This window comes from Larus michahellis, chromosome 9 (assembly GCF_964199755.1).
Source record: "Larus michahellis chromosome 9, bLarMic1.1, whole genome shotgun sequence".
Taxonomy (NCBI): Eukaryota; Metazoa; Chordata; class Aves; order Charadriiformes; family Laridae; genus Larus; species Larus michahellis.
The window spans coordinates 32,954,898-32,969,779 of NC_133904.1; the positions used below are offsets into that span (position 1 = coordinate 32,954,898).

The 14,882-nt window shown below is 36.8% G+C and overlaps 1 long non-coding RNA gene across 2 annotated transcripts in view; it reads left to right on the forward strand.

Moving 5' to 3' along the window:
• Positions 1-6,637: 6,637 nt before the first annotated feature.
• Positions 6,638-14,882, forward strand: part of LOC141748434 (uncharacterized) — a 121,738-nt gene continuing 113,493 nt past the window's right edge. For both annotated transcript variants that reach the window (XR_012588994.1, XR_012588995.1), the window contains exon 1: positions 6,638-6,742. This is a non-coding gene — a long non-coding RNA (uncharacterized LOC141748434). The remainder of the gene's footprint in view (positions 6,743-14,882) is intronic.

Below are 14,882 nucleotides of genomic sequence, written 5' to 3' on the forward strand. Positions count from 1 at the left end.
CCCTCTATATCCAGGAACAGGCTTTCCATACCAGTGTTCTTGGTCCAGACTTCCAGACTTCCCTCTCAGTCTGTCTGATAAGCGTATAAGTGATATTTCATGTCTTCTCATACTGTCAGAGCACTTCTACTTTTTCTATCGAGTAGCAACATCCTGAAGTCTAGAATAAAATTATTTTTTCTTCTGATTTCAGTGATGTGACTATATCGAGCCCTCTTCAGCTGCAGCTTCATTATTGCGTAAGTACAATCAGCCTGGGATGTATAAAATTTCCTTACAGCAGCCTAGATTTCCTTTAAAATGATCCAGAAAATTGTGGCTCTACCTGCAGCAAGTAAATAGGTGATGTAAAAAGCTTGAAAATACTGTTTGATACACAGTTTCTCAAGTTAATTAAGAATCATTTCAGCATGAGGATCAATTGATAGTGCATTAGGTCGCAGTGGCTCCACAATTCTGGTTATTATACTTCCCGGTTTTCTTCTCACCTTGCAATGACTCAGAAAAATTTCCCCAAACATGTATTTCTTCACTCAAACATGGATTTAAGGACTGCAGTGGCGGTCGGGTCGGGGTGGGGGGTGGCAGCCTGTGCTGGATGCCAGCCCTGGAAGCGGGTGGCCAGCTGAGGGGAGCTGCCCCCCTCGCTGGGCCTCTGCCCCTGCTGCTGCCTCAGCAACCTTGTGCCTCAGCAGACACAGACCCAACCCCCAGCCCTGACGTGGCTTCCCAGTGTCCCAGTGTGGTGTCCCAGCGTGGCTTCCCATTGTCCCACCAGGCTTCTCTGGGCCTCCAGGGCTGCGGGAGGCCCTGGGCCCTGTCCCCAGGCCCGCTGGGGGTGCTGGGCCTGCAGCCCCTCAGCGAGGGCATGGCTGACCTGCTGGCCACAGTCCTGCTGCTCCCTGTGTCTGGCACGTTTTAAGATGAGGTAAACGTTTTGCATTTAATGCGTCGCTTTTGTCCATTTCAAACAACCTCTCAGTTCCCACATGGAGACTGTTCCCAGCCCTCTGGTGGGAGGGAGCAGCGAGGGGACCCCTCACACAACCCGGCTCCTCAGGGTAGAAAAGGCGGGTGGGCTTTGCATGGGGCTGGCTGGCCTGTAAAGACTGAGGGGACGGCTTCAGTCTGTGCTCATCCCCGCCCGCTGCTTATGAAATATAATATAAAAAATTTAAAGGGTGTTGAGCCATGGTTTCATTAAATACAATGGAAACAAGGGAAAGCACAATTTCAGTGAAAAATATGTCTGTAAGTAATTCCCTGAGGACTTGCTTGTGGTCTGGGGATTAGGTTTGGGATTACTTTCAGAATTCAGCAGTGACTTATTGTGTAATTTTTGGTAAACTATTTAAGCTTGGAATTTTAAATTTCTATTGACAAATGAGGGTGACAGTTTTCTGTCACATACATTAGCATGCTGTGTCTTTTCTTCTTTACATTAAACTGGCTTCTCCTGGTGGCTGGATTTCTCTTTCTGTATATGTTTTTTAAAACTATACAATTTCTTTTCTGGTCAAATTGCTCATGAAAAATGATTGCGTATTCTCTAACCATAGAACAGGATTAGATCATATATATGTGCGCATATACTCAAACCAAAGAGATAGATATCTATCTTTTGATATAATATCTGGAAAATGAACCTGCGGAAACAACAGAAACAAATGAGTCCCCCAGGAAAATGAAGAGAGAGAGGGGAGAAAAGACAAATTCAGCCAATTGGTCTTGTTTTACCAGTTGCTGATACCACTTCTGTCTAGAAACATCTGGTACTGTGCTGTCGGACAGGACTTTCTGAATGGTAGGGGGATTTTGTTCATTTTTTTGTGGCTGCTTCTTAATTCTTTGTTTCTTGGTCATACATTAGGTAAGTACCTGACCATCCAGTAATCTTCATCCTATTCTAACTCCAGAATAAGACATCTGTACAAAGCCTTAGTTGTCTTGCCTTCCTAGTTGTTCATTTCCAGCATACTGGGAGCCCTTCTGCTGTTACTCACTGCTCTTAATCTAGAATTTTGTGCTGCTGGGTAGCCATTCAGAAACTTGTACCTATAGTGGAGATACCATTTGGTGTAACTGTAAAACATTTGGTAAAACCTCCACTAGGTGTGTAGCTTTCTAAGCTGTGCAGCCTCCTATAAAATAAAGTACAGAGGCAAAGGCTGCTGGCGTAATACGTTTGTTCGTAACGACTCACCAGACAGTCCTCTTGGGTGCAGAAAATGAAATGGTTTCTTGTTTACCTAAGCTAAGTGAATAATTCATTACTATTTTACGTGCCTTTTTGCGGTAAGTCTACAAATGTCGTGGTGGGTGAACTTAACTATGTTTGTGTTGTACTACTTACTACTAAGTTAACTTTTATGTAACAGGGGTTAGTGTTCACTTCGTACTTGGGTCTCACCTATATAGCAGGAAAAGCTTTAATTTATTTCTTGAGCTGAGTGAATAATTCATCAGTATTTTTGCATGTCATCTTGCTGTCAGTCCACAAACATCATGCTGGAGGAATTTAACATTTGTCTTATGCTATTTACTACTACATTACCCTCCATGTATCAGATGTCACTGTTCACCTCTCTGCTGAGTATCAGCTGTCTACCAGGAAATACTTTCAATTTACTGTAGCAGTATCGCTGAGCAGCTGGAAAATAATTTTTCTAACATGTGGCAGAACAAATTATTGCACAGGAGGGGGTTAATGGAATTGTCTGCCAGAGGAATAAATAATTGAAGGGACATGGATCTACTTATTAGCCTGAATAGCGGCTTGATGTCCTAAATTATACCTTGTTAGAGGTAGGGAGCCTATGCTTTGTTTCAACGGAAGCTGACTGAAGGAAATGGTGTCAGTATACCTGATATTTTTTTCTGTCACATCTATACTAAGAAGCTGAAAAACTGGAATTTATAGTAATTCCCACATACAATTAAGATACTATTAGTTTTCTCTATGAAAAGTTTTCTCTGTTACAGTAACACAACAGAGTCAGAAGGGCTGGGTGTAAGGTGCCATCTTTAAAAACAAAGTTACAGATGTTTTATATTCGTCTCGCTAGTACTGCTATTAATGACTGGACTCTGTGAAATTTAAACTGCTTGCTGGGTTCTTTTCATTATTTTTTTCCATACAATACTTTTATAATGGAGCTATTTAAGTGATATAGCACATCTGGTTGCTGTTTTCGTATTAAAAGCTTAAAATAAACTACGTCTTGTGGTATGAAGTTGTACCACTTTTTCTGGGGTCTTTTGTCAAAATGGCGTGGTAACTTAAAATTTTATTTCTACATACTCTTTTTTTACATAGAAACAGAATTTAAGGCTGACTGCTTAGAAGAATACTTCTTACTCTCTGAATTTGTTTATTGTATGCATTTCATAGCACTACTCACAAAGAGAGCCTTAAATGTTTTTCACCTAGGAAGAAGGAAGTATTTTCTTAAAATAAGGTTTATTTTTTTTAAAAAAAGAAACTTGAATGTATTGTTTTGCTATCTAGCAAAGCAGATACAAGGCCAAGGTATAGAAATTGCTAAACTTATTTGGAGTTTGATTGGGTTGCAAAATGATTGTAAGTTAACATTCAAGCTGGATATTTAACACTAAAACAAATAGCCCCTTGAAAATATTAGTATGTACCTCTGTGCACCTTCAGGCGTTAAAAAAAACTTGACAATCTGCCTGTAAAGAAATTAAAATACATGTTACAGACTTCCAAAATCAGCTTATATAAAACCTGATTTCAGCTACTGATGATTTTACTGAAGTCTTGTGTTCTTCATTCAATCACCTTGGAGTGCCAGCCTAAAGTTAATCCTGGGATACTGATGCAGGACTGCTCTACAGCGGAATTACCCATAATTGCCTCAATTCCTGCTGACTGGTTATTTTTGCACCAGTGACTCAAATTAGGCACAGCTGGCCCTAGCAAGTTGGAGTTTAATAACAGCCAATTGTCAGAAACTAGCTGACGGTCAATGTTTTTGTCTCAAACGGGTGAAAGGAACAGTGACAGTTCTCCCTCCTCTCCCTCCCCTGCCCCCAAACAAGTAGGTATCTACTTTCTGAAGCTGAAGAAACAGTAAGTTGAGTATGCTTCTTCCTGTGGGGAAATGTTCTTTTCCTGCTTCTGAACAGTTGCCATAATATTGAGATGCCTGTGCTAACCACATGAATATTTGATGGTTGTTAACAACAAAGTACAAAAAAGATGCATTCATTTTTGTACATAGGCATTGTACATTGACCCAGTGAAACTGAAAAAATAAAATTAGGTTTAATCTGAGAGACTTCTTACCAGAGGGGTTGGTCACCAAGACGGCAGTGAAATCTTTGCTTTTGAAATGAGACCGACAGACTTTTCATAGAGCTGTTGGATGATTTTACCGACAAAAGACATTGAAATCCAGAATAATGAAATAGAAGTCCACAAATTAGCCAGAGGAGAATCTTATTGCTAAACAGGCAGCTGTCTGTGGATCTTGCTGTCCCTTCTGGTTGCTGCTTCTAGCAGCAATGCTATGATTTTTATTTTGCATATAATGGTATCTGGTGCTTTGTTTTCTTGTTAGAGATGGGAATGTGGCAAACTTGGCAGGACCACTTTTTGTAAGAATTTATCATGACGATTACAGCTCTGTCAATAACAGACGGAAAAATATTTTGATAAATCAGCTGCTGAGTAAATCCATGGATTTATGATGTGTATTTGCAAGGCAATGCTTCAGCTGCATTTGGTTCTAATGAAGTGTACAAGCTTTTTCAGAATTCCCTATTTAATTCTTGCTGGCTCTGTTGTTAGCAGAGTGTGCACACTTGTTCCTGCATCTGAGAAGCTTAGATCCACTACTGTGTTTGCTTCAGTGCTCACCTGTCCAATTAATATGAAAGAATCCCTTGAAGTTAATTAATGTTGCATCAAACAAGACCACTGATGACAAAAGCCAAATACCAAAATTAGCCAAAGTGGAAAAAACTATCTTTGAACAGTAACTGTGTGCATTCAAAAGCAATGTGCAATGCAAACAGACATATTTAAAATAGCGTTAAATATTTGCCACCAGAATATTTAGTGAATCCAAAGATATTTGCTGCTTATGTCTGTCTTCATTATTTTGTGAGACCTTTAAAAATCACAAATGCCAACACAGAGACATTATATCAAGACATCCCCAAGGGTAAGTTGAATAAAAATTCCCGAGAGCCTATAAATCTATTTGAAGGTGATAACCTAATCACTAGTATGCCTGTCAAATCTCAAGGAAAGTGATAAGTAAAACAGTAATTCTGTGAAATATGGACTTTTACTTATCTGGCTTGACCTTTCCTCCTGCTCTTTAACCTTTCTGCCCTTCAAGTCTCAAAAAATGGTTGCGTACAAAGAATAATATAATACAGACTTCTACTTGGTAAGCTGGAGGTGTTGAGCACTTCAATACTGCATTGAATCTTTCACCTACTGAGGATCTGTTTGGAAGCCAACATAATAAAATGAGCATAATGCGGTTGTATTCAATTGACCACTTGTCCTTTTGTGAAAAGAAAGGTTCCATGGGACAACAGGCCCTATATGATACTTTGAAGCTAAATTTCGGAAGTAATGTGGCCAAAAAAAAAGTTAGCTGAGGTTGTATTGAGTTCTGTACTGCCCTAGTTAGCTACTTTCAACTTTAAAACTGGGTCATTCCTCTGTATTACTCCAGTATTTCTGCGTTGCAATTCAGACAGCAATACAGAGAAACCCAAAGAAGTGAACAATAAACAACTGAATTAAGATCAGAACAACAAGTTAGTTTGAATCACCTTTCTTTAATCAGTGTTGGTCCAGAACCTCTGGTGACCTGAGTAGATATCAGCTGTCAATGTAAAAGCTTGACCAGTTCCCCTTAATGAGAACCCTTGTTTTCCATAGATACGCTTAATAAACATTCTGATTAAATTCATGGGCCAATCAAGTATCCTAAATGATGGAAAGGATGATTAAATTTTAAAATTACCAAAGTGACTGAGGGATTAAAAAATACCTGCGATTTTTAATGATATAAGAGTTTTATACAAAACTGACAATGAAAATCAAGAAATTGCACACCAAATTCAACACAAGTGTAATAATTTGAATAAAAGAATATAAGACTAGAATTTTTTTTGGCATTAATTAATTTCGACTTAGTCAATAAAATCACATATATTAATGCTTGACTGAGCAGTATTTCACATATAGAAAATGATCACATTCACTTCATTCAAGCTCTCTAATCAAAATCCTAGTTTGAATAATGGTACTATGAAGTTCTACAGATTCACTTCACTATATTCATGCTATTCCCATTAACTCAGCAGGCATAGTCATATAAACATGCACATAAGCTTTTAGAAACAGGGACTCTATGAAAACTAATAAATGAATTAATCATTTTAATTTTAGCTGCTACTCAGTCTTGATTACAATAAATCCAATATACCATAAATTACATCAATATAAGAGTATATAAAATATTTCTTGAGCCATAAGTAATTAGAGCCAGGAACGAAAAATTAAATTTGTTAAAGACCCAGAATTGTTTGAATTGGTTGCAATCAGCTGAATATAAACCACATGTGAGGGAAGGAGAGTCCTCAATCTGTTTCAGCTGGTGTTTCCCTGTGCTGGCTTCCTGAGGGTCAGCCATACTGAGCTCTCCTGACTAGCTGAGGGCTGACCTTTGAGTTCGGCTGGTGTTTATCACTCTGATAGGTAAGATAAGCAGTCTCATCTCTGGCTTTTAGCTTCTCGGTGTGTTTTGGTTATGGCTGCTTTCCTTCATGTCACTCCTTGTCTATCTAATTATGTATACTGCCCATGTACCCCAGCTATAGCCCTGTATTACAGTTAGTGGGAAAATTCCATGTATTGTCTGATACAGGACTCTGTTGTAGAGTCAGCTTCTGGTGGAGTTACGTACTGACTGTATCTTTAGCTGTTTTTAATTACTTCAGAGGTCTTTAATTTAAGCTTTTGTTAAAATGTGTTTCTGGCCATGGGAATTCATATGTCCGATTTCTTCTATCACACTTCATACTCATTCACAAGTGGCTATTCTAGCCCTCTAGCCCATTTGTGTGGTCTGCTCAGAGTGTATATAATTATAATTTTGGTAAATATGGGCTTATTTGTTGTATCTTTTTTAACTGTTAGTAAATAATACCAGAAGAGTAAACTTAGTTGACAGGAGCGGATCCCAGAGTAACTTTCATGAGGTTCCAGACTTGCTTCAAAATGTCAGATGGTTTTCCATTTCACATAAAAAGAACAATTTTATTTTTTTTTTTTGACAAAGTGAAAACTATGTACTTGATATTTTCCCTGAAAGGTACAGCAGGTGAATGGTTCAGCAGTTCTGTTAAAAGACCTCATTAGGCAAGCTAATTAAATGTGGCTGGAGCAGAGAGCTCTCTGTTTCTGGTGTGGAAGTTGACTTCTAGTTGACTTATCTTGAAGATGTATCTATATGTCTTTTTACAGGCCAGAAACTTTAACTAGCCACCAAAATAGCTACAGTACCATTAGAGAAGCATAGCTATTTAAGAAGTATGCTGGTTTGTTTTTAAAATGTTCATTTTATTGTCTTTCCTATTTTATTTAGTTTTTCTGCTGCAATCTTATGCAGTGCCATCTGCTCTTCAGCTTCATTTTCTCTTTTTTTCTTTCTGTCTTTAGACTGTACTAGCAAGAACCTAAGTTTTTACATGTCTCCAAGACACTGGGTCCACCTGTGATGATGCATATTGCAAGTAAATGAAATTTTCTTGATCTGCTATTGTTACTGCAAATAGAAGCATCCATAGAGACTCATAAAGAAATGAAGTATTTCTCCAGACACTGCCTTTGGACAGTTCAGATACTTTAAGCTAGCTTTTCAGCAAGAGACCTTTTTGAACTAAATTTATATAGAAGTACCGTAGCTTAACCAACATATTTCTGAGGAACTCTCATGGATTTTATTAAGTTACAGAAAATCCAAATGACATGTGATTATTATAGTCTTTGGAGTTATAGATTGAAAAATGCATTTATCAAGTACTTAAGGCCATCTGAGCCATCCACCCATCCAGATGGAGGATATTCTTTGATGCCAGAGGTATAATATAATAACAGGATTATTGCGCTAGCATGTTTTCCTTTCTTAAGTGCAAGCTTTTGTCCTCTTAGCTGTGACTTCTGATTGCCAAAACTTATTTCATCAGCAGAGGTATCTCCTTAACAATATACAGCTTTATCTATTTAATTGTGTTTAGGTTCTGCAGATTTTTTTTTTTTTTTTAATTACAGTTGTTGATCTGCTTTGTCTTTCTATAGACAGGGTTACAATTTTGCATTATCCGTGATATTGGCAGTGCAAAACCAAGTGAAATTTAATTATTTCTTCGAGTCTGGAACCAAAACTGAAGTCTTAATTTATGACAAAAAAATGATTCTGCAAACTGTTAAGAGACCCAATTTCCAGAGTTTGCGTGAATCTTCAGTGCTTTTTAAATGTTAATTATTATTTTTTTAACTGGAAAACATAGAAAATTATATTATTTATAAAAACGCTGTCTTAAAAAGAACTTTCTCTCCTCTAGAGTTCTCTACTTCAAAACTTGAAGTCTGTCTTATATGATGTTTTAAAATAAGTGCAAATAAAATCGAAGTAAAAATACAATAAAGTAAAATATCTCAATTTATTTGACGTTATGGACTATTTCCACTTACTTATAAAGCTATTTACTTCCTGTAACTATTGTAACAAGTTTTTCAAGCCTTTAAAAAAACCATTAAAGCACAACCTTTGATCAACTTTAGGTTATGTAATTAGGATGTTATCCACTAAGATAATTTTGCACTTTTTTTTTTTTTTTTTTACCAGTAGGGTGATGTAAGAGATGCAAGACTTTGCTCAGTATTTTACAGTTAACATTAACTCATTAACATTATTATCCTGGATTTTGAAAGCATATTGAGGTCACTTACTGCCCTGGCTTTTTCTAGGATTTATCTGTCTGCCAGCAGTGTGTGGGAGTTGTGCTGGAAGAGTTTTTCAATGAGTCAAGCTTGGTTTTTATCACATCTGAAAGCAAAAATTTGAGTTGTTCGTGAAATTGATTGCAAACTATTTTACTGCCATAATTTTTAGGATAAGGGAGGACTTTTAAACTGTAATGTCCTTAATAGTAGGCAATTAATAACTAGATAAATTGGGAAGAAAAAATTTAGTTCAGTTTTTAACTGATTCACTTTTAGTCATTCTCTATCAGTGTTCCAGAAAAGGCATTAAGAAGGTGAAACCATTTCCTGTAATGCAGGAGAGGATAGAAAGATTTCTAATAAAAATATAAGCAGTTATCAATGTTTAATTCTTCAGCAAATTTATTAATATACTGAAGATTTTTAAAAGTGTTTTTACCAGTATATCCATTGGCAGGATGAGTTCAGCATTGAATTGATGTACTTTTTTTTTTTTTTTTTTTTAATCTTTGTTAGAATTAAGCAATACCATGAAATAAGCAAACCTCTTTGGTTGGTTAATTTTGGATGAGTTACCGTTCCTCCAGATCAACAAGCTCCTGAACTGCCCTGCGCAATTACAAGCAGTGAGATTTAGCACAAGAAAAATGAATGTCCAGGAAGAAAAGGTGTCCAGTTTTGGCAGGTGCCTAAAGTTAGAATGGACAAAGCTTAAGGTGAAACCGCAGTTCTAAATAACTGCATCCTCCTTTACTCTGAGTTGTGTCTGCATTCCATGAACTGTCTGCTGATCCTCACAGCCTGTTTTCTGCCTTGTTATATCCATGTGGCAGACTGAATTGGGCCACCTGTACTGGTATTTCAGTAGCCTGCATTTGGCATCAGGCAAGATGTAGCTGTAACAAGATGGCACAGTCCATGTCTGGAGCTTCTGTACTCCAGTTAATGCGTACTGGAAGCAGAACAGCCTATATCCCTTGGAGCTCTGCTTTATTTTGCAGAGGATAAGGAAGTGGGGATCACGGAAGCATCAGCAAGCTTCCTTGTCCAAGCACATTCTCAAAATAAAATTATTAAAATCATAGCAGGGCTTTACACTGTGCATACATTCATCTCAGCTGCTTCAGGAGGTACTAATCTTGGTAGAAATCCTTTAGTCTCATAATGTAAGCTCGTGTAAGTCATATAATGTTCCCAAATGAAAGAAGCTAAAAGCTTCCCAGCTTCTGGTCCATGGGAGCATAGAAGCACTGCTGGGAACCTGTCTGAGCAGTTCATTGAAAACCGCTTGCTTCAGGCCTGGATATTTTCATCCTCTGCACCTCCATATATTATTGCCTGTTGTGGTGCTTGAGGGGAAAATGTTATTGTCGTTACTTGAAGGCCCTGACATCGTTAATAGGTACTCACTACCTGCTTCGGTGCAGGAGAAATATGCTGCACAGAGAACCCTGTGCTTAAAGTTACTGTGTCCGAGGATAGTTCTAAGGTTTAAGAACAAGACTGTTTGCATCGCATATTTTCCCATTTGGGATAAAACTTAAATATACTGGTATGCCAGTATTTACAGTTCTGTCGGTTTCTCCCAAACATGAAGGAAAATTTGCTATGAACAATCAAAGAGTTTCTGATTAATTTAATGAAAGAGCTAATTCTGGATTAAGGAAGCAGGTAGTATGAAGCTCTCAACATATGCTGACAATTTGTTGTTAAATATCAGTGACGACTGTCAGTTGCAGGGAGTTGCTTTAAGTTTTCTGAGGACTCTTTCACCATCTTTATTACCTAGCAATGGCCTTAACGGCTCATAATACAGACTGGTCCAAGCCCAGATTCTGTTCCCATTTGGGAGATTGAGGGAAAGCGCGTTACAATAAGGCAAGTTGGATGTGGACCTGTTGTAGTGGGTCCAGAGGTGGTCACAGAGATTCTGCGAGGGCTGGAGCCCCTCTGCTGTGAGGACAGGCTGAGAGAGTTGGGGGTGTTCAGCCTGGAGAAGGCTCCAGGGAGACCTTAGAGCCCTCTCCAGTACCTGAAGGGGGCCTCCAAGAAAGCTGGGGAGGGACTTTTTTATAAGGGCATGTAGTCCTTGTAGGTTCCACGCTCAGTCTGATTTCTGTTCTTGTGCCTTTCTTGTGCTTTATGAGTGATGAAATGTGATGATGATTGCTGGACTCTAACAAACGCTTATTCCATGTGTTTGTGTAACTGCTTCCTGAATCCATATTCCATAAGTCTTTTTACCTTACTTTTTAAAGGATAATCACCGTTAACAAAAGGAGTCTTGCTGGAAGTTGATTCTTCTGTGATACTCCTGTAGCTCAGAGTAGAGTTTGACCTGTTGTGTTTCTTCATAGTGTAACTTTATCAGGTTGTGAAGCATAGCGTGTGATTATTTATAGATTAAGTGTGCTTGTGCTTGCAATACGAGGATAATTTGATAGTTCTTAATATGTTCTTCCCTGAATGGTTTAATAAAATAGAAACTTGTCATACTTACATATGCCTATTTACATAATCAGATAGCGGTACCTTCCTTGTTCGGTCTTTCAGCAGTCTGTCTCATCTAGGAGTTCTGATCCATTTTCTGTGTAAAGGATGTGTTGCATATTTTGCTTCTTGCAGCTTGCTGTTTCATTGTCAGTTTATAAATTTCATGAGGTCAAAACTGAAATTACATAGAATAGAATCTGTTTGCTTGATCAGCTGGAAAGACGGTTTATAAAACCAAGAAGTTAATGTTTTTATTAGGGTAGAAACAGTCCATGTAACCAATTATTTCATTTAGAGAGTTATTATACTTTTGAAGATTAATGACATTTCTGGGGAAAAAAAACGTAATTTGAAATAAAAATATACAGTATTGAAAATATCAGATATTAATGTTTTGATTTAGACACTTCAGCATAAGTTTATAGTCATTTCAGTGATTATTTCTTGGACTTTTAATTAAATATATTTTTATTCCAACTCCTCTTTTGTAAAAGGCACCTTGGGTTCAGCTGAAGAAATAGTTAGAAGTACATTTGTTGAATTAATAGCTTATCCAGTAATTCAGTAGATTGAGAGGATATTAACTTTGAGATGTTCGTATATGTCTGGGTATCATCGTACCCATTTCTAGTTATGATCATCTAATTCATTCTGAATCCAGCTTTTGCTTCAGCCTTTCATCTCCTGTTTGGCTTGCCAAGTAATTGAGTGCAAACTGAATACATTCATCAAAATAATTTAGTTCCATATTGATACTTTTTATAAAATGTCCAATACTGTGTGAGGTCAGCTTTTCGTTAAGTTGCACTAATACAGAAATTTTTACTTGAAAAAACTCTGAAAACTATTTTTACATCTTTGTTAATTCAAATGATATTTTTTTCTGCAGCATCATCCTTATATATACAAGAAAAGCTTAAGACACAATATTAAATGTTTGTTACACAATTGGTTTACGAAATCTTTTTTGAAGTTTTAGATTTCTGTAAATATAAACAATATATGAAAATATGTACTCACTCTTCAGAAGTACTCCTTTTTCATTAAACCTTTTATCTTTAACAGCTGTATCATCTTAAGTAGTTTCCACAAAGAAATATGGATCACTTTCTGTCTTTACAGAATGATTTATTGAGGTCTCATCCTTACCAGAGTGTGTAGACTAAAGATAGTCTGAAATAAAATAATCTTTTCCTCTTACCCGAGATTGGACCCTTCCATTAAGACTTCTGTTTGACTTTTTTTTTCTTTTCTGTATGAGCTGAACACTATACCTGTATTTTTGTTACTGTTTTATTATTTTTTTTTATTAGTATTATGTTTCCTGATAGAAAAAAAAGGGGACGTTAGTGGGAAAATCTCAGGAATGTCTCATTTTATCACCAAAACAAATATAGGTGGAAAAGTTCTCTGAATTGCTGGTGATTCTCCAAACATGAAAACTTGCTACTTCTACCACCCCCGTCCTCCATCTTTTTTAACCGTTTAGGGGATTCAACTTCCAAAGTTCTTATAGTCCAGTCTTCCAACTCATCCTTATGATCTCAAATTCCCAAAGAGTTAATCTTACCAAAGCGGTATCACTACATGCCAAGAAACCTCATTTGTATTTGCCAAGTCTTGAGGAGGGTTACGCATTTCTCATGTAAAATTCTATGGCATTACGTACTCCTTAGAAAAATCTACTTGGTTTCCATTTATCAGGATACCTGCAATTTTGTCAAGGGGAGCAGAAGAAATACACAGAAATAATAGAGGTGATTAATGTTAATTTTATACATCTGTCATTGCCTTTCCTGGCAGTACTTTTTAAATTGTCTGCTAGAGTTATCTGTATGTGACCTATTTCTATAACCCTAATTAATAAGAACGAGAGTGCATTCTTACACCCAACACTGAAAAATGTGTTTAAAAATGCATAGTTTTTGAGCAAGCTACTGTTCTTTATTCAGAAGTTCCAGCTTTCTGTAGAGAAAGCAAACTCCAATATCAGGCCCCGGAAGTTTTTCTTGAGTTATTCAAATACTTTTTTTAGTAAAGTTAAAGATTGTACATCCTTGTATAAGCGTCTGGTTTTTACAGTGCAAACAATGATAAAGAAAGCAAAAGCTGGAACAAATCCAACTACATAACATAGAAAATGTCATAGTAGCAAAAAAAGTTCCAAACCTTCAGAAGCTGTAGTGCTAATTTGATCACTTTGTGAAGAATCTTTAATAGGAAGCTTCAGCCTGTGACAAATCAAGTGACTGTGTGTTAAACTTTTTTTTAAGTACTTCATCAATTGTAACTAGGCATAGGTACGGTATCTTTTGATCTGTCATTTATAGAAAAAGATGAAAATACTTTGTTATTGTGAAGTTCCACTCAAGATGTTGGTTGTTCTTCCTGGATACATGAGAACACAGGGCATCTACTTGGGGTAGGGAAGTCTTAGCTGCTTTTCTTGACATAATAAACTATATCTCAGCTGAATCTCAACCAATCATAGGTTGCAGTCAGTTTGCTTAAAGAGCAAAACGGTTTCCTGTCTTTGTGGCTATTTTGGTGTAGAACAAATAAAAATAAAATAATGTACAAAGCAGAATATTTTAGGCTGCTAGGGTTTTTTCCCAAAATGTTTACAGGGTTTTTTTTTTGTTCTGTTTTAGTTTTTTTTGTTCTTTCATGCAACTGTATCTATAAGGGTTTTTCACAGAGGGGTGGTTTAGTTTTTGCTTCAAGCCTGGAATTTTTTTCTCAATAATATATTTTTTGACGTATTCTTACTCTACAGCAAAAGTAAAAAAAGACAGAACCAGAGAAAAACAAAGTTGTTTTCTATTTATAAACATAATTTACTCCTTGAAGAGTAAGCTGCTTGACTTTAACTGAAATGAAAATATCCCTTGAACAGTTTTTAATAAAGGAATTTGCAACGAAGATGATGTTGGTAAAACACTAATAAAATCAAGACAATGCAAACTGCTCATGATTTGTTTCAAGATGCAGTAACACTTATCAGTTACATGTATTCTGTCTTTAATTGCATATCCCAGTAAGTGTGATGTGTTTACCTAAGGCGGGGATTTATTTTAATGTCTTTTAGGGTGCTCGCTGTTTTAAAATGCTTTATGAATAAAGCTTTTATTGATGCTTCAGTCAATTCCAGAAAAATAATAGATGTAGATGCTAAAATACTTCTGAATGTTGAGTCTAACTAACAAAGTTGTCCACCTTTTAACTTGAAACAGAAGAAACTAGGAACTTGTAATCGAGGCATGCCCAATGGCATAGGTAGGATTGCTGATTTTAGTTCCGTAAGCCTCAATAAAACACTTGAGCTGGTTTTGACATCCAAGTGAAAAAACAGTATCATTTAGTAGTTGTAAAGATAACAATAGATCCCTGAAAAGAG